We start from the raw sequence: 23,788 nt of genomic DNA, 5'->3' as shown, positions 1-23,788 counted from the left end.
CACAAAACTCCCCGATTGAACAAGCGTGGAAGGAGGAGTGGCGTCCACTTCCATAATAGCTTGCCTCCGGAAACCCTATGAACTTGGAGAGAGGATGAAAGGCACCCAGGCGTCAAGGACTCTCCTTCATAGGGTCGCAATGAGTCGCTTGTGACTCGACGGCACTTAACAACAACAACAAACAACAACAACAACAAAAAATATCTACCCATAAATAAGTAAAATTCACCCACGTTAATATTAAAATATTTCAAAGGGGAGAAATATTATCATTCAAATGCAAATTTCAGCAGTAGGAAAGGATATTCCATTTTTCCAACTCAAATATATTGTCAACAAGTTGAAAACAACTCATAGCTGACCCCTGAGTTTCAGAGGCAGTAAATCATATAGCAGATTGCCCATCTTTCTCTGGTGAAATCACTGGTGGATTTGAATCACCAGGAATCCACTGGCTTTGGGTTGGCAGCCCAACACCCTATGGACTACACCACCAGAGCTTCTTTCAGTCTATTGTTTCAACTGTGTGCCTTTGGAATTGCAGCACAGGTTTTTGGGGTTTGTTTTTTTTTTTACCACTAGGCTACCAGATCTCCCTTTCAGTCTACTAGAAGCACTGACATAGTAATTAAAATGAGATACTACTCCTCATCAGAGTGGTAAAACATTAAAAAATTATGAGACTTCTCTTATTCAGTAAATCACTCTGTTGCCACTGAATATAGGCCAACTCATAGCTTCACTATAGAACAGTGTAGAAATACCCCATAGGCTAAGGCTTTATATCTTTACAAAAGTACACTGATATTATATTTTTCCCCCGTTGTGTGTTCAAAGCACTGGTATTTCTGTTAGCAGAAGAATGTTTAAGGCACTCCATCATGAGGGCTCCTTGGTTTGATTTACTAGGCATTTTTACTTATTGCTGAGTCAGAGACAGCACTGATGGGAAGATAATTGCTGCAATCTTATGAAAATGATGATAATGGGGATGTGAAAGGAACAAGGGCAACATAGGGAGAGTTGAATCTGACCACTATTAACTCTGCAAAGAGGAACTGTCCCCATCAACAACTTCCACAGTATAAGACTAATCCCTGTAAGGTCACACATGCCTCGTTTACACACATCTACTTTTTTTGAACGCCTGGGTTTGATGTTCATTGCAAATTGGTGCACAGAACTGACTAGGCAGTGGAAAGACTGTGATGACGTGTAACCTAATGGAACCCTGGAGATGGAACTAGAGTTAAAGGTTTTCCTTGCTGGACAACTGATGGAAAAAAACTGACTTGTGACAGCTAAGAGACAAAGATTTCCGGACAATTGAGAAAATCAGAGGCTCCTTGCATTTGTGTGCCTGGACTGAACCTAGACTTCCACTGAAAGATATATTTTGCCCCCTTCAGTTCCCAACCTATTTCATTAATAGCTTGTCTTAGGTGCATCTCAGTCTTTAAAGTTACATTCCTCCTCCTTACAAATAGGTAAATTGAGTTAGCAATCCTTATTAGAGTATCTACTATGGAAGAAAGATGGGAAAATATCCTCAGCAGCAATGGACTCCTAATGGAGGTATGAGTTTATTCTGACACAAACATAGTTTAAAGGGGGCAGGGGAAGATTAAGATTCACAGTAATCACAATTTTTTTTATTGTCTACCTGCCTATATGTTGTTGTTGACTGCCTTCAAGTCGAGCACAACTCATAGCCACCCTACAAACTAAAGGTTTGAAGTCTTTCTATAACTATCAACATTAATCAAAGTTTATAGAGTTTCCAGAGGCATGTTGTTTAGGACATGGATACCACTCCTGTGTGCGTGCTCTATCTCCTCTCCTCGCACCTCCCCTTCCCTTCCCAACCCTCCCCTCCCCTCTGCTCTCCCTTCCCTTTCCCTCCCCTCTCATATCCTATCCTCTCTCCTCTCCTCTCCTCTCCTCTCCTCTCCTTCTCCCTTCCCTTCCCCACTCCTCCCCTCTTCTCTCCTCTCCCTTGCCTCCCTTCCCCTACCTCCTTCTATCCCTTCCCTTCCTCTTCCCTCCCTTACCCTCCCCTCCCCTCTTTCCCTCCCTCTCTCCTCTTCTCCCTCCTACTCTCTCTCTCTCATACACACACACACACACACACACAGAGAATTTATTGTTTTATTTATAATTTTTTTTTTGTTTAGGTGAAACATGTATATGTGTTTGGTTAAGTGTTAAAAGACATAAAATTTTACAGGTCAATGGAAAAGATTAAGATGATTAACTTTTAAAATTTGTTATAATATAATTTGAATTAAGTTCAAGTTGCTCCAGTGATCACTTACTAAACTCTTTTTACATAATAAAGAGTAAAGGGTTAAAAAATTAAAATAGCCATATCATGTCCTGCTTACTTTATCCGATATTGTATAATATTTGCTTTTTGTTTGTTAATTTGCTGTCTGTCAACTTAAAGGTACTTCCAACCATACTGCCATTTCCAATTCTTAGGAACTCCAAGCATGCCAGAGTAAAACTGTGTTCCATAAGGTTTTCATGGCTGTGACTTCTCCTAAGAAGATCACCAGGATTTTCTTTCAAGGTACCTCTATGTAGATCTTAACAACAGACCATTAATAATAGTCTACTATTTAACTATTGGTGTCCGCCATGGATTTTTTTCACTACCCTCTTCAACCAGTGGCTTTCAGTCAGATGGACATTTGCCCCCTATAATTTAATACAAAAATTAATAACACAAGAATTGTATATAAATAAATGGAAAAATAAAATTACTAAGATGTGAATATATTAGCATATTCTCCAGATAGGGAATCTATATATCAGTTCTGCATCCAAAAAATCCAAAAATGTAATGGAACACCAACAAGAATTCTAATGAAACTAGGAGACTTGATTAAATTATTCTAAAGTTCTTAAGAAAGATTAAATTGATAAGACTAAGCAATAACTTTTAAATGAAAATAACAAAAGGGTACTGATATATCAAATTTATATTTTACTTTAAAAGCTAATAATTAAAGTAACATAACCAAGGTAAAGAATAGAAAATGAGAGAACTGAAGAGGGGAAAAGACTAGGAAACAAATAGAAAACCAGGAAATAAGCCCATTGGTAAATTAAGTATTTAGCATACGATAAATAATGCATTTCAAATCAACAGGGAAAACATAGATTTTTTTTTCAATTGATGGTGCTGGGACAACTGGTTAAATATTTAGAACAGAGTAAATTTAGAGCCTATCTCACACTGTATATCAAAATAAAATTCCAGATGGTTTAAAGAGTCATATGTAAACAATAAAACCATAAAAGCACTAGACACAAATATAGGAGAATTTTTAATCTGATCTTGGGTTAGAAAAGGTTTCTCAAAAGCATACAAATAAAAATAAAGACAGATACCATAAAGGAAAATATAAAGTAATAGCTTTGATCACATAAAAACATAAAGATGTAGGACTAGCAAAATTAAAAAAACAAAGAAAAGTTCTGAAAATGAAAAATTGTAATGTCTGATAGATTGCCTGTAGCAAATAAAAACTACATGCAAACTAATCAAGGATATGAAAAATAATTGGCCATACTGTTAAGCAAAGAAAGTTTTACATATTACAATCCCAACTTTGTAAAATGCACGTACTACTACTGATTGCCATCTCATCAGAACCAATGCATAGCCACCTTCCTGGGAATTTTCCAAGGTTGTTAATCACAAGAGGAGAAGCGGGTGGATTTAAACTAACAGACTAGTACCATCTTTGAGTTAACAGCACAACTTCCTAGTTACTATGCCATCAGAGCACAAATAAATATACAAACTCAGGCTTCTCATTGCAATGCTTTACCTTAAGCAGTTACTCCTTACCAAAGAGATTACCCCTTCCTGTCTAACCAGTTGTCATGGTCCAGTGGTGATGATTGTGTGTGTGTGTGTGTGTGTGTGTGTGTGTGTGTGTGTGTGTGTGTGTTGAGATGTAATCCACAATGTAGGTTGTATTTTAGTAGTGTTCCAAGTCTTCATCACTTTCTGTAAGCAAGGGTTTTTTTTTTTCATTAAAGTAACAAAAGTACTTATTTAGGATATAATTATTTTATTTATAGCGTGTAATTATTTTCTGTGTTTCATGTGTATTTCTCATCATAAAGGGCATAGAAGACCAAGTCCAATTCTCTCCTTTAACACTACAGAATATGGGCTAATACCTGCACTTGCTGAGTAAATGTAACATTATCAAATTAGAAGAACACCTGCAGCTGTGTTGCTATTAGCTTTGCCAGTTCACAAAGCTATCCTAATTTTCCTTGAATTAGTGGGTTATGCTATATTTTTCTACTATGAATGCATGAAATTATCTTAAATGAGTTGTCTTCCACAAAAAAATAGTTTTATTAATAAGTACTCAATAATAGGGCTTCTTAACTGAAAATAAGAATGAAGTATTGGTAAAGACATTTTATTAGTCAAGCATTTTTCTATAGATTATTTTAACTAACATCGAAAACCACATCATCTTATATGCTGCTAATGACAATTTAGTACCATCTTACTTGATATATTTCAAAGTTTCCCCATGAGTTATCTGACCTCCTACCCACTGAAAATAAATGTGTTGATATTTAAATTATTGAATACCAAGCAGCAACGTCATCCTTTTCTCCTTCTAATGTCTTTGCTTCACAAAACTATTATCAGACAGGCCACGCAAACAACTAAAAACAAAAAATTATATGGTGTAGTTAATTGAAAAAATGCTTTTCCTGCACATAGAAATTGACACTAAGTGCTGTATTAGCAGGAAATCAGTGATTTTCAATTGACATTGCAGAGGAAATCATTTAGTGTCAATTGATATTAAATGGACAAAATTGTTCTGAATTAGTACAAAATTATTTGAAGGGAAGAAATGTGCTTCCATTAGGTGACTTGATATTAAGCGGGCTCAAATGTAATAAGTTTTAGAGGTCACTAGTCAACAAAAATCAGGGCATGCTATCCAACCCTGAGTACATCAGACTGGTTGCTTTTACCATCCTTATCAAAAGATAAGTCAGTGTCATATTATCATGACAAAATTATCTTTCTTTGAACTTTCAAGGGAAGTTTTAAATTCAAATTGTTTAGATGAGCTAAATTAAATAGTGATAAGAATCATGACTTCTTTTAATAATTTGGTAGTCCTAATATATTACAAATACATTTTTCAGATTTTTTTTACTTTTTTGCATGAAAAGAAAAGCAAAATAATAGAATCTATTTTATATTTCTGGTGATTTTGTTGTTGTTAGGTGCTGTCAAGTGGAGAAGGACCCACAGGAGCCCAATGGAAAAAAGATCTGAACCTTAGTCTATCCTGTACCGTCCTCACACTTCTTAACACGCAACAGCTCATTTCAGCAGTCACCTTATCAATACACTTGGTTGAGGGTCTTCCTCTCCTTCTCAGCACCATGTACTTCTCCAAGGAATAGCACCTCCTAGCAACATGTCCAAAGTATGTGAGACGAAGTGTCATCATTCTTTTGTTCAAAGGGCATTCTGGCTGAACTCTCTCCAAGACGTACTGTCCATGGGATGGATGTTCAGTGCTCTTCTCCAACACCACAGCCCAAAGGCATCAATTCTTTTTCTGTCATCCTTATTCACTATACACTTCTCAGATGCATAGCTACTAATGAGGAAGACAATGACCTGAATCAGAAGCACCATAGTCTTCAAACTGACATCACTACTTCTCGATAATTTGGAAAGGTACCTAACTGCAGATTTTCCAAGTGCAATGTGTCTCCTTATTTTCTGACTGTTCATACCAAGGGTGTTGATTGTGGATTCAAGCAAGATGAAACTGCTGACAGGTTCAATCTCCTCTCCATTAATCATTACACTGCCTATCAGTCTAGTGAATCTTTGTTTTCTTGACACTGAAATATAATCCATAACACAGACTGCATTTCTTGATCTTCTGCAATAACTGCTTCAATCCCTCCTCACTTTCAGCACATAAGGTTGTGTCATCTGCATAACACAGGTGATTGATGAGTATCCTTCTAATCCTGATGCCACACTACTCCTCATAGAGTCTAACTTCTCAGATAATTAGCTCAGCATACAGATTTAATAGGTGTGGAGAGAGAATACAACCCTCATATACTCTCTCTTAATTTTTAAACCATGCAGTGTTTCCCAGCACTATAGTTTGCAAAACAGCCTCCTGGTCCAGGTATAGGTTCCTCACACAATCAAGTGCTCTGGGATTTCCATTCTTCTCAATGTCAGCCACAACTTGTTATGATCCACACAAACAGCTTTGTTTGCATAGACAATAAAGCACAAACAGATGTTCTTCTAGTATTCTTTACTTTTAACCAGGATCCATTTGACATCAGCAGTGATATCCCTGGTTCCACTACCACTTCTTGCTTTAACTTTTGTCAGTTCCTTATCTATGTACTGTTCCAGTGGTATTTTATTGATCTTCAGCAGAATCTTGCTTGCATGTGCTACCAATGATATTGTTCAATAATTTCCACATTCCATTGGATCACCTCTTGGAATGTGAAAATTAACGAATAATATCATTAATATAACATGCAAGCAAAATACTGCTGAAATGGCTAGAATATTATATAGTTAGTGAACTTCTAGAAGGCCAAGCTGGATTTAGAAGAGATGAATTCTGGCTGAAAGCAAAAAAATACCAGAAGACTGTCTTTTTGTGCATTATTGACTATGCAAAGGCATTTGACTGTGTAACTCATAAAAAAGTATGGCTAACATTAAGAAGAATGGGAAGCCCAGAACACTTGACTGTGCTCATGTGAAATCTAGACCAAGAAGTTGTTGTGAAAACAGAACAAGGAACACTAGATGGTTTAAAATTAAGAAAGGCATGCATCAGGGTTGTATTCTTTCTCCACATTCAGTATGTATGATTAACAAATTATTCAAGAAGCTGGACTCTAAGAAGAAGAAAGTAGCATCAGGTTTGTAGAAAGACTCATCAAAAAATGTATATTATGCAGATGATGTAACCTTGCTTGCTGAAACTAAGTAGATCTTGAAGCACCTGCTGCAAAAGAGCAAAGAATACAGCCTTAAATATGGATTGCACCTCAGTGTCAAGAAAACAAAATTCTCACCATTTGACCAATAGGTAAACTCATCATAAATAGAGAAAATACTAACTGTCAATGGCTTAATTTTATTTGGGTCCACAATCAACATTCTTGGTATCATTAGTCAGGAGATCAGGAGATATATTGCATGGGAAAGTCTGCAGTCAGGCACGTCTCCAAATTATTGAGTGGTAATAATACCAGTTTGACTACTAAGGTGTTCCTGATTCAGGCCTTGGGCTTTCTAATAACTTGCTATGTGTCTGAGAGCTGTACAATGAATAAGGATGACAGAAGAAGAATTGATGCCTTTGAGCTGTGGAACTGGAGAGGAATACTGACTATCACATGGACTGTCAAAAGAACAAATAAATATGTCCAGAAAAAAGGTGCAGCCAGAATGCTCCTTGAAGGCAAAGATAACAAAGCTTTGTATTACATACTTTGGGCATGCATGTTACTACAAGAGGTATTCCTTAAAGAAAGACATCGTACCTGGGAAAGTAGAGAAATGGAGAAAGAAAAGAGCCTCAGCCCGATGGATTGACAAACTGACTACAGCAATGGGCTCAAGTGTGTCAGAGATGTTGAGGATGGCATAAGATAAACCAAGTGTATGTGTGTGTGTGTGTGTGTGTGTACACACATATATATACACACACACATACATATATATCATTCAGAAAAAAATGCATATTTAAGTAATTAAAGAACAAAAGCATCCATTTTGAATGGGCTAGCTAATATTGCTTCAATGATTTTATGTTAATATATATGTGAATAATACATATGCTATGTGAATAACATATTTTGTTTAACTTTTATTTATAAAACTGAAGGCACTGCATTGAAACAAATCTATTCCTCAATATGAAAAATTCACTCAATCTTACAGAAATCAAAAATTTCACAAAAAAGGGAGGCATTTTTACTATCACAATTGTCCTATTAATTAAAATAAAATGCTAAATTAGTTAAAGTTATTTGAAATCTATAAATATTTGCTTAATTCACTTGCAATAAATAATTGAACAATCTACAGATGTAACATGTTAATATGTTCTTTTCAGTGGCTTTTAGACATTCTATCTTATCTTGAAACATTTACTTAAGAAAATGGAAGACTAGAGCCTGAAGTATGAATTCTATTTCACCATAAAGAAAACAAAAATATTCACAAGTGGACCAAACTGCAACATTATGATAAATGCAAAGAAAGATTGACATTGATTGTCAAGTATTTCATATCGTTTACATCTACAGTCAATGTTCATAGAAGGGTCAGTAAAAAACGCAGTGGATAGCATTGCAGTGGTTAAATCGGCTACGAAAGAATTCTTCAAAATTTAAAAGAGTATTAAAAAATAAAAAAAGATGTCACTTAGAGACCTAAGTTGTACCTGACCCAGGCTCTGGTATAGTCAATCACTTCATATGCACTTGAAAATTTGGCAAAGAACAAGGAAACTCAAAGAAGAGTTGATGACTTTGAATCATGGTGTTGGTAAATATTATTTGACTGCTTAAAAAATTAACTTTCTGTGTCTTGGAGGAAGGACAGTCAGAAATCTACATAAAAGTAAGAAAGGCAAGACTTCGTCTCACACAGTGGACAGGTGATCAGAAAGTCTTGGTCTCTGAAGGACTTCATATCTTCTAAAGAATAAACTGAAGAATCAATGAAGGGGGGGAACCTCAACAAGACGGTTTGACACAGTGGCTGCAACAGTGGGCTCAAACACAACAACTATTGTGAGGATGGCAAAAGACTGAGCCATGTTTTTGTCTAGTATAAAATGCTGGTAGGAACTGGAATAAATTTGACCCAACTAACAGCAATAAAACAAAATTCTACTTATGTCTGGCTCACACATGTATTCATCCCTTTATTTATTTTTTTTTATCTTTCCCTTTACTGGTAAACACTAGAATCTCATCTGACATAATTATTAGACAATACCTCAGAAACAGGAGAAAGATGGGCGATCTCCTGTGTGATTCATGCCTCTGAAAACTTGCTGAGGAGTCCATTGCGAGCTGGTTTGAAGGCCTTCTTCTCTTTTGCTGATTTTCTATCTTTCCCAGTATGATTTTTTTTTCCTCTTCCTGACAACACACCCATAGTTTCATATTTCTTGCCTTCCTGTAGCACTCTTACTGCATTTCCTCTAAGGCAGATTTGTTTGTTCTTTTTGGCAATCTATGGTATATCGAATACTCTGCAACACCTCAAGGCATTAATTTTTCAATCTTCCTTATTCATTGACCAACTTTGCATGCAAATCAAATATGATGGCCGAAATTATCAAACAGTATCATTAATAACATAAGCAAAAAAATCTTGCTGAATATTATTTTTTTTAATATTATTTTTAAACGACTGAAATAATACATCAACAAAGAACTACCAGAAATTCAATCTGGATTCAGAAGAAGTCATGGGGGAGTTTTGGGTTTAGCTGGCCTCTGCTTTTCCCAATTTTTTATCTATCTATCTATCTATCTATCTATCTATCTATCTATCTATCTATCTATATCTATCTTTTTTCTTTTCCACATGATTCTGGAATAAACTATCATTCCTTGATTTTTAGTAACTGGAGTGGTTACTAGTTTTAAGCTGTATAACGGCTGGCCCTCCAGCAGATTTTCAGAGGCAGTGAATCTCATGGGAGCGGACTGCCCATCTTTCTCCCTCAGAGCATCTTGTGGATTTGAACTACAGGCTTTCAAGTCGGCCTCCAGACTCTGGGTCAATTTCAGTGAGATAACATTTGAACAAAGACCTGAAGCAAGGACATGAGCCCTGGAGGCATGTGGAAGAAAATGGTCCTGTTCTTAGGAAAAGCTTGGAAGCCCTTGTGGCTACAGCAGAGGCTACAGGGAGATGAGATCAGTCAAAGAGGTGAAGGGAACCATCCTCATAAGAGCCGTAGGGAGGATTTAGGATTTCAGCTTGTGTCTGTTATGGCTCAGGTGTTCACAGTCTTCCTTTAGTTGCTGACTGAAACATCAGGGAAAAGACTGAGGACAAGGAGAGGTTGGAGAGACCGCTATGATTCAGATGGGGAGACAGCACTGAGAGAGGGGAGACTGAAGGAAGCTCAGACAGAATTGCTGTTGGAGTGAGTCCGAAAGAGAAGGATCCATAGGATTCCTGAGAATTCTCTTGGTTACAACCTGGATTCTCACAGTGACCTTTAAGATAACCCTGCCTGATTCTGTGTCATCTTCATAATCACTGCTGAGCTACAAACCATTATTGTAGACACTCTCAATGTGTCCCCTTGAGGGAAGGAGGTGTCTTTTCTGCTGACCAAGCATGATATCTTCTCCAGCTACTGGCTCCTCCCAGTAAACATGCCTAAAGTATGTGGAAAGTCTCACCATTCTTGTTTCCAAAAACATCTTGACTGCACTTCTTCAAAGCCAGATTTATTTGCTCCTTCAGCAGTCCAAGAGATATTCAACCCTCTTAGTCAACAACACAATTATAAGGCATTGTTTTTCTGTTGGCACCCTGGTGAGTAAGGAATTACACTGATAAGAGAGAGACCTAGTAGTTTGAACCCATTAGCTGCTCTTTCAGAGAAGAACAGGCAGTCTCCTCCCCTGTGATTTACTGCCTCGGGAAACCTGCTGGAGGGGTCAGCTCTGAGGTGGTCCTGATTCAAGGGCACATAACAACAGTTCTTCCTTATCTTCCTTAGTCATTGTCCAACTGACAGGGTGGTATTAATAAGTTCAGGATTATTCAAACATAAGATATGGTTCTAAAAACAAACATCATATGCTTCAGCCTGAAATACTGTCTGGACTGTCTAATTAACATTTGCTTTGTCCTCAGAATCCCATTTCAAGTTCTCTACAATCATGCTGAGTACCTGTTTAAATTGTCTGTTTACCAGGAAGTGAAATGCATCTTTCCTGAATTAGTATTTGTTTTTTCTCAGTCATATGTATGTAAACTGTACCTACCTTGTCTGTTAACTAGAAACTTAGGTAAACCTCTGTTAAGAACCCTGTAACTTTTGAAGCTGTATTTTTCTCAGTCATATGTAAACTGTACTGTACACTGTCTGTTTACCAGGAAATAAAATGCATCTTTCCTGAATTAGCATTTACCTTTTGAAACAGAAATGCTTAGTCATAAGTAAACTATAGAACAAGTTGTCTATTTACCAGTAACTGCATGCAAACTGTTCTTTTGACTGTAAGAAGTCTGTAGTTTTGAACTAGCAATAGAAATATGTAATTCGACTAATACCTAATCCAAGTATAAAAACCAATAAAGATGGGGAGACAGTTTTTAGAGAGTTTTCTCTGCTCTCCCAGATCTGCTTTAATAAAGCAGATCTTTATATAAAGTTCTTTGGATATTGAAAAAGAAAGTAAGAGGTCATGGAATAAGAGATATCATTGCTTATATCAAAGGATGTGTCCTGTCTCCATACCTTTTCAACCTGTATGCAGAACAGATCATCCAGGAGGCTGGACTCTATGAGGAGAAATGTGGCATCAGGATGGTTGGAAGATCCATAAACAATCTGCGTTATGCAGATGACACAACCCTGCTTGCTGAAACTGAGGAGGACCTGAAGCGCTTGCTGCTGAGGGTCAGGGACTGCAGCCTTCAATATGGATTGAAGCTCAACATCAAGAAGACAAAGATTCTCACCACTGGACCAACTGGCAGCATCAGGATGGATGCTGAAGAGATTGAGATTGTTCACAGCTTTATTTTGCTTGGCTCCACAATCAACACTCTTGGCACCAGCAGCCAGGAAATTAAAAGACGTGGGGAAAAGACTTGCCATAGGAAAGTCTGCTGTTAGGGACCTCTCTAAAGTACTCAAGAGCAAAGGTGTGTCTCTGAAGACAAAGGTGTGTCTGGTACAGACCATGGTCTTTGCAATCACTTGTTATGCATCAGAAAGCTGGACAATGACCAAGGAGGATAGAAGGAAAATTGATGCTCTTGAGCTTTGGTGTTGGAGAAGAGTGCTGAACGTGCCATGGACTGCTAAGAGAACAAACATTCATCCTGGAGAGGGTTAAATCGGGCTGCTCCTTGGAAGCAAGGATTCTGAGGTTTCGTCTGATATACTTTGGTCATGTTGTAAGGAGAGAATGGTTTTTGGAGAGGGACATCATGCTTCAGAGGGTGGAGGGCAGGCACAGGAGGGGAAGGCCCTCTGGGAGGTGGAGTGATTCAGTGACTGGGGCAATCAGGATGACTGTGTCAGAGGCAATGAGAATGACACAGAACAGAGTAGAGTTTAGAGCTGCTGTACATAGGGTCGCTATGAGTTGCAAGTGATTCGATGGCACATAACAACAACAACAACAAAATACCAAATGAATCTTGTCTGAAAGCAAACATTTAAAAAAATGGTTACTTATGTTAATTGATTTGCAAAGACATTTGAAAGTGTGGATCACAACAAACTAAGTCCAACATTGAAAAGAGTAGGAACCCCAGAACAGGTCATTGTGTTCATGCAAAACCTACACATAGACCAATAAGCAGTGTTACGATAGAACAAGGAAATACTGCATGGTCTGAAATCAGGAAAAGTGTGCATCCGGGTTATATTCCTTCTCTATATCTATTTGATCTGTATGCTGAGGAAAGAACTAGAAAAGCTGGAAGAATATGGCATTAGAATTAGAGAAAGAATCATCAACAATGTACACTATGCAAATAATATAATCTTGTTCAGAGAAAACGAAGATGACCTGAAGCACTTGCTGCAGAAAATAAAAAAGTACAGCATTCCATATAGATTACATCTCAATATCAAGAAAATAAAAATCTTCACAACTATACCAAGAGACAACATCATGATAGATAGAGAAAAGATTGAAGCTATCAACAATTTCATTTTACTAGGTCTCAAAATCAACATCCATGGTCACAGCATTTAAAAAATCAAAAGACTTGTTGCACTGGGAAAACTGCTGTCAAGGACCTCCAGAAAGAGCTCAAGAACAAGGATATCAGATTAAATACTAAACTGTGTCTAATCTAAATCAAGGCACTTTGAATTGCTTTATAAGCATCTGCAAATTGTCATATTAAGTAACTGAAAAATAGTTAGGAATCAGGATGAAGACTAAAAAATAAAAATGGAAAGAAAGTTCATACTAAAGACTAAGAAAATGCACTTTAGATTTAAAAATTACATAAAGATTTTATTTACTTTTTATAAAAAGAAAAACACATTAAGGTCCATATGCAAAGTCTTTCCAATGAATCATTAGATCTGAAAATCAGTAGCTGAAGCATGACTAAATACACAGGAAATGTTCCACTTAGATCTTTACAAAGAATGGAGCTGACTTTCAGTATTCCATTTCAATGTTGAAAAATAGAGTTGATCTTTGTGAGTGCACTAATGAGTAGGGAAGCAAAGTAGCTAGTACATTTTCACAGAGTTAAAAAAGAAAATATATTTATTGAATATATCAAAAGACAAACATTCTTTTTCTCCTCTGGATCTTTTTCAATTTGACCTTGAATGGCCTACTAGTTAATTTACAAACTGCCAATTTTAGCATATGTTCCCACACATGCACAACAGATATTTCATATTTTCCAGTTTGGATTAAAAACTAAAGTTACATTTGCAATGAAAGCTAAGTTTCCTAGGTACTATTCATTTAAACGGAGAAAAGCCCTTCTCATAATCCTTTATGTATGAAAAATGAAAAATGTCCAAGAGATCTTCACCAAGAAGATTTCCATATTTATAATCAGTCAGGAATTTTTCAAATAAGGAAAGAGTATGAAAAGAAAGAACAACAAGTGTTATAACTAAAAACTAAAATTAAAGTTTTAATTTGAAAAGTTGTTGTTGTTGCTATGTGCCCTCAAGTCGCTTGTGATCCATAGCAACCTTACGTACTGGAATTCAAAACCCTGTCCTGTCCTGAGCCAGTCTCACTAATTCTGACACAGCAACCCCCATAGCCCCAGTTACTGTTTCAATCCGTCACATTTGGAGTCTTCCTCTCCTGTGCTGTCCCTCCATCCTTCCAAGCATGGTGTCCCTTTTCAAAGACTGGTCTCTCCTGGCCACGTGCCCCAAGTTTGTGAGACAGAGATACAAAATCCTAGCCTCCAAGGGGAGACTTGGTTTCACCCTCTGCAAGACAGACTTAACTTGTTTTTTGGTGGTCCATGGTATGTTCAAGACTCTTCTACAGCACCACAATTCAAAGGCATCAATTTTTCTTCTGTCATCCTCAGTCATTGTCTAGCTCTCTGATGCATAGCAAGTAACTGCAAAGACCATGGCCTGGATCGGGCGCACTTTAATCTCTAAACTGACATCGTTGCTTCTCAGCACTCTGGAGTAGAATTTCCCAATGCAATTCCTCTACTGATTTCCTGACTGTTAGTGCTAAGAGTGTTTGTTGATTGTGAAGCCAAGCAAACTGTAATCGTTAACAACATCAATCTTTTCTCCATTTATCATGGTGCTACCAATTCACCCAGCGGTGAGAATCTTTGTCTACTGCAATCCTTGATCTTCTGCAGCAACTGCTTCAGGTCCTCTTCAGTTTCAGCAAGCAAAGTTGTGTTATCTGCATAACATAGGCTGTTGATAAATCTTCCTCCAATGCTGATACCACATTCCTCCTCACAAAGCCATGCCTCCTGAATGATCTGTTCCACATATAGATTGAAAAGGTATGGAGACAGGATGTATCCCTGACACACTCCTTTCCTGATTCTGAACCATGCAGTGTTTTTCTGCTCCGTTCTGAGGACTGCTTCCTGGTCCAAGTATAGGTTAGGTACACAAGTATAGTTTAAATTTCACATAAGTACAATCAAATGTTCAGGGTTTCCCAATCTCCTCAAGGCTGGCCACAGTTTGTTGGGATCCACACAGTCAAATGTCTTTGCATAGTCTATGAAACACAAGTAGGTATCTCTAGTACTCTTTGCTTTCTGTCAAGATCCATCTCACATTGGCAATAATGTCTCTAGTGCCATGGCCTCTTCTAAACCTCTTCTAAAAGTTTGTATTTCTGGTATTTCTCTGTCAATGTACTGTTCCAGTCATTTAAGGATGATCTTGAGCAGGCTTTTGCTAGTGTGTGATATTAGTGATGTTGTTCAATAATTTCCATAATCTGTTGGGTCACCTTTTTTTGAAATGGGAATAAATATAGATCTCTTCCAGGCAGTTGGCCAGGTAGTTGTCCTCTAGATTTCTCAGTACAACCTCATAACGAAAAATGCTTCAGTTGAATTTTCCACTAGCTACTACCTTTACAAATTCCAATTTATAAGCCTGTAGCTTTCTGAAACTGTACACACAATTTCTTTGTCTTAAATTTGAAAAGAACTGTTTCTACCCATAACATTCCAAGGAGACATGATTCTAATAGCAATGAATTATAAATTAACTTTTTTACAATAAATCAGCACAATTCATGGGTATATACACAAAAACAAAGAGAAAGAGAGAGGGAGAAGGGGAGGGAATGGGAGAGAGACCAGATGATTCAGGAGGTTGGGCTTTATAAGGAGGAATGTGGCATCAGCATCGGAGGAAGACTCATCAACAACCTACATTATCGAGATGACACAACCTTGCTTGCTGAAACTGAGGAGGATCTGAAGAGTTCGCTTCAGAAAGTCAAGGACTGTAGTATTCAATATGGATTGAGACTCAACATAAAAAAAAATAATAATTCTCACTTCTGGACCAACTGGCAGCACCATGATAGATGGAGAAGAGATTGAAATTGTTAACAATTTCAGCTTGCTTAAGTCCCCAATCAACAGGCTTGGCACCAGCAGTCAAGAAATCAAAAGATGAATTATATTAGGAATATCTGTTACCTCTCCAGAGTACTAAAGAGCAATGACATCAATTGAGAGACTAAGGTGTGCCTGATCCAGGACATGGGCTTTGCAATTACTTGCAATGCATCAGAAGCAGTCAATTATTAAAAATGACAGAATAAAAATCGACACCTTTGAGGATTTCATATCATTACAGCTGTCAACAATTTCATTCCAATTACTCTCAATGACACCCTCTGCCTCCATTCCATTGGGGCCATTGTCTCTGGACTGGAAATTGTGACTCATAGACATGATTCTTAGAAACTTTCAGAGTCTCTTCTCCAAGGCATCTATGCCTGTTGTTGTTGTTGTTCTGTACTATAGAGTCAGAACCGACCCATACCTGACCATCTAGTGAGTTTTAAGAGGAAGTTATTCTCAGGGGAGGAGACTGCCCATCTTTCTCCTGTAGAGCAGTTGGTGGCCTTGAACTGTGTGCCTTCAGGACTGCAGCGCAGCTCCTTGTCACTAAGCCACCAGAGCGGTTTTGAAAAGCCCTCTGCCTTACAGCAGCAAGCCATTCTTTCTTTTATCAGGGATGACGATGTGATTGTTCAAGCCCAATCTGGGATTGGGAAAATAGCAACTTTTGCCATATCAATGCTATAGCAGATAGAATAGGATCTGAAGGCCACCCAGGCTTTGGTCCTGACTCCCACTTGAGAGCTGGTCCAGATATAATGATGGTAATGATATTAGGAGATGACATGGGCACCTCCTGACATGCCTACACTGGGGGCACCAATGTACATGATGAAGTCCAGAAAATGCAGATGGAGGCTCTGCATATCATCGTGGGTATCCCAGGCCGTGTATTTGATATGCTTAACTGAAGATAATTTTCTTCCAAATACATAAAAATGTTTGTGCTGGATGAAGCTGACCATATTTTAAGCCTGGATTCAAGGACTAATGACATACTCCAGAAGCTCAACAGCAACACCCAGGTAGTTTTGTTACCAACTTCAGTGCCTTCTGATGTGCTTGAAGTGACCAAGAAGTTCATGAGGGACCCCATTCAGATTCCTGTCAAGAAGGCAGAACTAACATTGGAGGGTATCTGCCATTCAAGGACATCATGCTTTGAAAGATAGAGAGACAGCACAGGATAAGAAGACCCAAAATGAGACGGATTGACACAGTAACCGGGGTAATGATGGCCGGTGTATCAAAGTTAATGAGTCTGGCTCAGGATAGGCCAAGGTTCATAGCTATTGTGCACAGGGTTGCTAGGATTCACAGGTGACTCGATGACACATAACAACAATATACATATGCTGTTGTTTGTTGATTGCCATCGAGTCGAGCACAACTCATAATGACTCTATGAACAAAAGACATAATGCCTTTCCATAAGTGTCATCACGGAGTTTCCAGAGGCACGTGGTTGAGGAAGTGAATGCCACTCCTGCTTTCAAGCCTGTTTTACAACTGGGAGCTTGACCAAACACTGTACACATTGGGAAGTTATTCTGGTATTTGATATCCCAATGGTACAAGGTTCAGCATCACAGCAACCCAGGTTACTTGATATAGCACATTGACAAAGAGTGATGTACAAAATGGAAGAGTGTTCCTCCAGATAGAACAGCACCAGTTTCACTTAGCAGTGGTTAAGTGTTATCAAGTCAAATACGACTGAGAGTAAGTTTTTCACAAAAGACCTAAACTCTGTTCTATGACTAACATCATTTCTGTACAGAACCCCGTTCTATAACTACCATCATTTCTGTACATTTAGAGAGTTTGTAGAGTTTAGAGAGTTTGTAAAGTTTCCAGAGGCATCTAGTTTAGGAAGTAGATGCCACTCCTGCTTCCCAGCATAAATCAGCCTGGAAGATCATCCAAACATTGTACATAATGGATAACCATTATGGTATTTGACAAGACTATGGAATAGTGTGCAGCATCACAGCAACACCAAGTTGTTCAGTTCAGCAAACAGACAAAAAATTGCTGTGACATTCAAGGAATATTCATTCAAAAATAATAAATTTGCCCCCCCCCCAAAAAAAAACACCCCACAAGTCCAAAAACTTTCCTTTACTTGTCCATCAGGACCAGCATCCACAAGCAACACAAAGGCAAACTCTCAGAGTGAAGTCTTCCAGGCCTCTGCTGGCAGTCCCCTCCCTTCCCCTGTAGGGCTTTAAGCCAACACCTTTGACCTGACATTTACCCTAGGCAAAGGCTCAAAGACACCTGCTCTTGAGGGGGAAAGAAGGGTAACACACATTAAACATCACACCCCCCCTCCCCCCAAAAAAACCCCACCACAACCCAAAAAACTTACCTTTACTTGCGCATCAGGACCAGCGTCCATAAGCAGCAAAAAGGCAAACCCCCAGAGTGGAGTCTTCCAGGCCTCTACGGCCAGTCTCCTCCTTGTTACATGCCATCAACTCGCTTGCAACTCATAGTGATCCTATGCAGTATAGTTCTGAATCCTTTCCTATTCTGGACCAATCTCACTTGTTCTTGACACATATATCATATATATATACTACATAATTTACATATATATATATATATAAACATTTATGTATAGTCAAACAGCAGAAATCTATTCTCCGTAAATTTGTGGTGAGGTTGTTATATATCATTAAAGTTGGAACTGACTAGCCCTCTAAGAATTTTGAGAGGCAATACATCACATCGATCTCCCATGGAACACCCACCCCGCCGCCCCCCGCCCCATGGATCGGCAATGCAACTCTTTACTACTAAGCCACCAAAAACTTTCTTAAAACTACGAAAATGAACTACTAAAAATGATTTCGAGGCAGAAATGACCATTATTTAGTTACACAGGAGTAGCTTTAAGATGGAACGATACTTATTAGTCCAGTTGTGAAAAGTTTTGCTTTCTCTATGTTGAGGTGTAACACAGACTGAATACTGTAGTCTTCGATTTTTTTTTTTTTTCAGTAAGTATTTCAAGACCCGGTTTAACCCTTTCCAGGACAAATCTGTTTGTTTTCCTAGCAGTCCATGGTATTCTCAATACTCTTCTCCAGCACCACAGTTCAAAGGCATCAATTCTCTTTCTATCCTCCTTGGTCATTGTCCAACTCTCTGATGCAAGATAAGTGATTGCGAAGACCGTGGCCTGTATCAGACGCACCTTAGTCTCCAGAGAGACACCATTGCTCTTCAGTACTTTGGAGAGGTCCTTAACAGGGTGGCTCCTTGGAGGCAAGGATTCTGAGGCTCTGTCTAACATATTTTGGACATGTTGTAAGGAGAGACCGGTCCTTAGAGAGGGACATCATGCTTGGGAGGGTGGAGGGACAGCGCAGAAGAGGAAGACCCTCTATGAGATGGATTGATTCAGTGACTGGGATAATTGGGATGGGAGTGTCAGAGACAGTGCAATTGGCACAGGACAGAGCAGAGTTTAGGGCTGTTGTACACAGGGTCACTATGAGTCGCAAGCGACTCGATGGCACATAACAACAACATTTCAAGACCACTTTCAGTAGACTGAGTCTTCTGTATATCACAGGCTTTTAAAATAAATCTTCCCCATATCCTGATGTAATGTTTATCTTCAAACAGTACAGATCCTAGTGTAATTTGGTCAGCATATAGATTAAATAGATATGGAGAAAGGATGCAACCCTGATGCCTAACTTTCTTGATTTTAAACCATGCAGTATCACTTGGTCTGTCTGAGCAACTACTCCTTGGTCTATGTGCAGGTTCGGCATGAGCACAAAAAAATTTTCAGGAATTCCTACTCTCTTCAATGTTATTCTTAATTCATTCTAATCCACACAGTCCAAAGCCTTTGCTTAATCAATAAAACAAAAGAAACATCCTTCTGGTGTTTATAGTTTCAGCCAAAATCCATGTGATGTCAGCAATGATATAATTTGTTCTTTAGCCTCTCGGAACACAGTTTTAAAAACAAGCTGTTCCTTGTGCAGTTACACTCCAGCAATTTATGTATTATTGTTTAATAATTTCTGTGTTCAGTTAGATCACCAATTTTTTTTTAATGGGTCCAAACATTGATCCTCTTCACTCAGTTAACCAGGAAGCAGTCTTCTGGGCATAAATTAGTGAGCATGTTCAAGGCTGCATCTGTTTACAGAAACACCTCAACTGATACTCTAATAATTCCTGGAGATTTTTTTTTCATTGCCTTCAGTGAAGCCTGGACTTTCCCTCCCCCCCACCCCCAAGAAATGGTTTATGTATGATCACATGCTACTTTCTAAAGTGATCCATTGTTGGCCAAAACTTTTTTTTGTACAGTAAATATGGATCCCTTATAGTATAGAACATTATTATAGAAATTATAACAACAATGTAACTACATAAGAATGTATTTGTTATGTACCCTTAATTACTTTCTCAAGCTGAAAAATGGAAAAACAAATTCAAATCTCAGGTTGCATTACTGAGAGATATCATGGGCACAGTATTGAATGATTCAAGAAGCTTCAAAAGAAGATGGAAGGAATACACAGAATCACTGTACCAAAAAGAATTAGATGACACTGACAAATTTCAAGAAGTATAATATGAACATGAGCCAATGATAAGTAAATAATAAAGTTCAAGCCGCACTGAAAGCCTTAGCAAAAAAAAATAAGGCCTTAAGAATTGATGAGATACTAATTGGCATGCTTCAACTAACAGATGCAGCTTTGGATGTGCTCATCAGTTACTGCAGGAAATTTAAAGGACAACTATCTTAGCTGACTGGAAGAAAGTTATATTTGTCCCAATTCCCAAGAAAGGTGATCCAGCAAAATGTGGACATTACTGTACAATATCATCAGTATCACATGCATGCAAAATACTGAATATCATCCAAAAATTATTAGATGAATACATTAATAGGGAACTGTCAAGTTCCAGTAGGATTTAGAAGAGGTCATGGCACCAGAGTTATCATTGCTGATGACAGATGAATCCTGTCTGAAAGTACAGAAGGATGTCTACGGGTGTTTTATTGACTATTAAAAAACATTTGACTAAAAAAAAACCCAAAACCAAAAACATTTGACTATGTGGATCATAACAAAATATAGCTAATATTGAGAAGGATGGGAATTACAGAATACTTAATTTTGTTCATACAGAACCTATACCCAGACCAAGAGGCTCTTACATGAACAGAGCAAGGCAACACAGCTTGGTTTAAAATGAAGAAAGGAGTGTGTCAGGGTTGTACCTTTTTTCCCATACTGATTAAAAATTATTTACTGCACAAATAATTTGAAAAACCAGACTCTTTGAAAAAGAATGTGGCATCAGGATTAGAGGAAGATTCACTAATAACTTGTACTATGCAGATGACCCAACCTTATTTGCTGAAAGTGAAGAGAATAATAAACACTTGTTGCAGAAGATCATGTACTTTAGCCTTCAGTATGGCCTGCATCTCTATATAAAGAAAACCAAAGTCCTCACCATAGGACCAAGAGTCAACATGATGACAGATGGAGAAAGGCTTGAAACTGTCAGCGAGTTCATCTTCCTTGGTTCAACAATCAACTCCCTTTGTACTAGCAGTCAGGAAATCTGGAGACATACTGCATTGGGCAAATCCACTCTTAGGGAACTCTCCAAAATGCTGAAGAGCAATGATGTCAATTTGAAAACTAAGGTACGCCTATTTTGGGCCATGGTCTTCTCAATCACCTCCTAGTCACTGGAGAGCTGTACAATAAATGAGGATGACAAAAAAGAATTGATTCCTATGAGTTGTAGTGCTAGAGAAGAATACTGAATATCCCACGACTTCCAAGAAACAGATATGTATGTCTTGGAGAGGGTGGAGCTGGAGTACTCCTTAAAAACAAAGATGATGAAGCTTCGCCTTTCACACTTCAGACATGAAACTGGGCAAGGATATTCATTGGAAAGGAACATCATGCTTGGAAAGATGAGGAGGAAGGTCAGCAAAGGACAGGAATACCCTCAATGAGATGGAATGACACAGTGACTTCAGCATTGGACTTGACTGTTGCAGAAATAGTGAGGATGGCAAAGGATAGGGCAGGGGTCAGGTTAACTATTAAAGGATCAATACTAAAGGGTACTAGACTTCATAACACCTGACAACAACAACAAGTCTTAAGTAGGAACAGACCCACAGCTAAACCTCCATTGCCTTTTCAGAGGCATAAGACTGCATGGTTTCAGATGTTTCTAAGGCAATAAATCACCAGGCAGATTGCCCACCTTTCTCCCTCATAAGAGTGTTTTTCTTGTTTTTCTAGGTGCCACAGAGTCAAGAACAACCCATAATGACCCTATGAACAACAGATCTGAACTATGTCCTATCCTGTGCCATCCTCACACCTCCTGACACACTAGATAGAATACATTGTATCAGCCACTGTGCCAATCCACCTAGTTGAAGGTCTTCCTCTAACTCATCAACCCTCTGCCTTTCTGAGCATCATGTTCCCCCTCCAAGATACAGCACCTCATAGCAACATGTCCAAAGTATGTGAGGCAAAGTTTTAACATCTTTGCCTCAAAAGAGCATTCTGGCTGCACTTTCTCCAAGATTTTTTTGTTTGTTGATAGTCCATGGAATGTTCAGTTCTCTTCTCCAACCCCACAGCTCAAAGATAGCAATTTTTCTTCTGCCATCCTTAATCACTGTCCAGCTCAAAGATACATAGCAAGAGACCAGAAAGCCCATGGCCTGAATCAGGTGCACTTTAGTCCTCAACTGACATCATTTACTCTTCAATAATTGGAGAGGTCCCTAACTGCAGACTTTCCCAGTGCAATAAAACTCATTTCCTGATTGCTGGTACTATGGTGATGACTGTGGATACAAGTAAGATGAAATGGTTGACAGTTTCAATCATTTCTACACCTATCATGATGTTCCCTATTGTTCCAGTGGTAAGAATTTTTGCTTTCTTGACATTGAGATGGAATCCATATTGAAGGCTGTATTGTTTGATCTGTAACAAGTGCTTCAAGTTGTCCTTACTTTGAGTGAGCAAGGTTGTGTCATTTTCATAACACAAGTTACCAATGAGTCTTCCTCTGATCTTGATGTCATATTCTTCTTCAGAGTCCAGCACCTCGAATAATTTACTTAGTATACAGATTAAATGGGGATGAAAGGAGAATACAACCCTGGCACACTTCTTAATTTTAAACCATGTAGTATTCCCTTGCTCTGTTCATACAACATAGTGTTCCCTTGCTCTATTAGGACCCGATGGGTAGGCTTTTAAAAGTTGGCTAGGACCTGAGAGCCTCTTATTTGAAACAGTTGGAATCTAGAAGCTAGGTCCTTTTGGTTTGATTAATAGTCATTTATGGGCTGATAAGTCATTTTTACAATTTTATTATTATTATTAATTTTAATGAAAGTTTACAGAGACTTTGGATTTCCATTCATTCATTGTTGCACTTTTCTCCCTGCCCACTCTTCCCCTCCTCCCCTGTTCACTCTTCTCTTTGAAAAGTAAAAGAAAAATTATTTAATTATTATACAATCCCTACCCCCTAGTTCACTCCACTATGCAGCCTTCATTCTGGACTCCCATCTTGACAATAATACCTAATCACGTATCCTTTTTAAACATTTATCTCCCTCATCTGTTTCAATGCCATATAGGCTTTTTTATTTAATTAACAGTGATGTGTGGACTGTTTTGTCTATGCCATTAAGCCAGAACCAACCTATAGCTGACCCTCCAGTAGCTTTTCAGAGGCAGTTAATCACATGAGAGATTGCCTATCTTTCTCATCCAGAGCAATTAGTGGATTTAAACCACATGGCTTAAGGATTGAAGCACAGATTCTTATCACTAGGCATATATATATATA

The 23,788-nt window shown here is 38.2% G+C and overlaps 1 pseudogene; it reads left to right on the top strand.

Annotated features, from left to right (window-relative positions):
* LOC102851782 overlaps positions 1–23,788 on the top strand; it is a 151,597-nt pseudogene that overhangs the window by 92,438 nt on the left and 35,371 nt on the right.

The sequence above is a fragment of the Elephantulus edwardii genome, unplaced genomic scaffold, assembly GCF_000299155.1.
Source record: "Elephantulus edwardii isolate Elephantulus edwardi_28Jun2011 unplaced genomic scaffold, EleEdw1.0 scaffold00032, whole genome shotgun sequence".
NCBI classification, from domain to species: Eukaryota; Metazoa; Chordata; class Mammalia; order Macroscelidea; family Macroscelididae; genus Elephantulus; species Elephantulus edwardii.
This window is presented reverse-complemented; position numbering and strand designations above follow the sequence as displayed.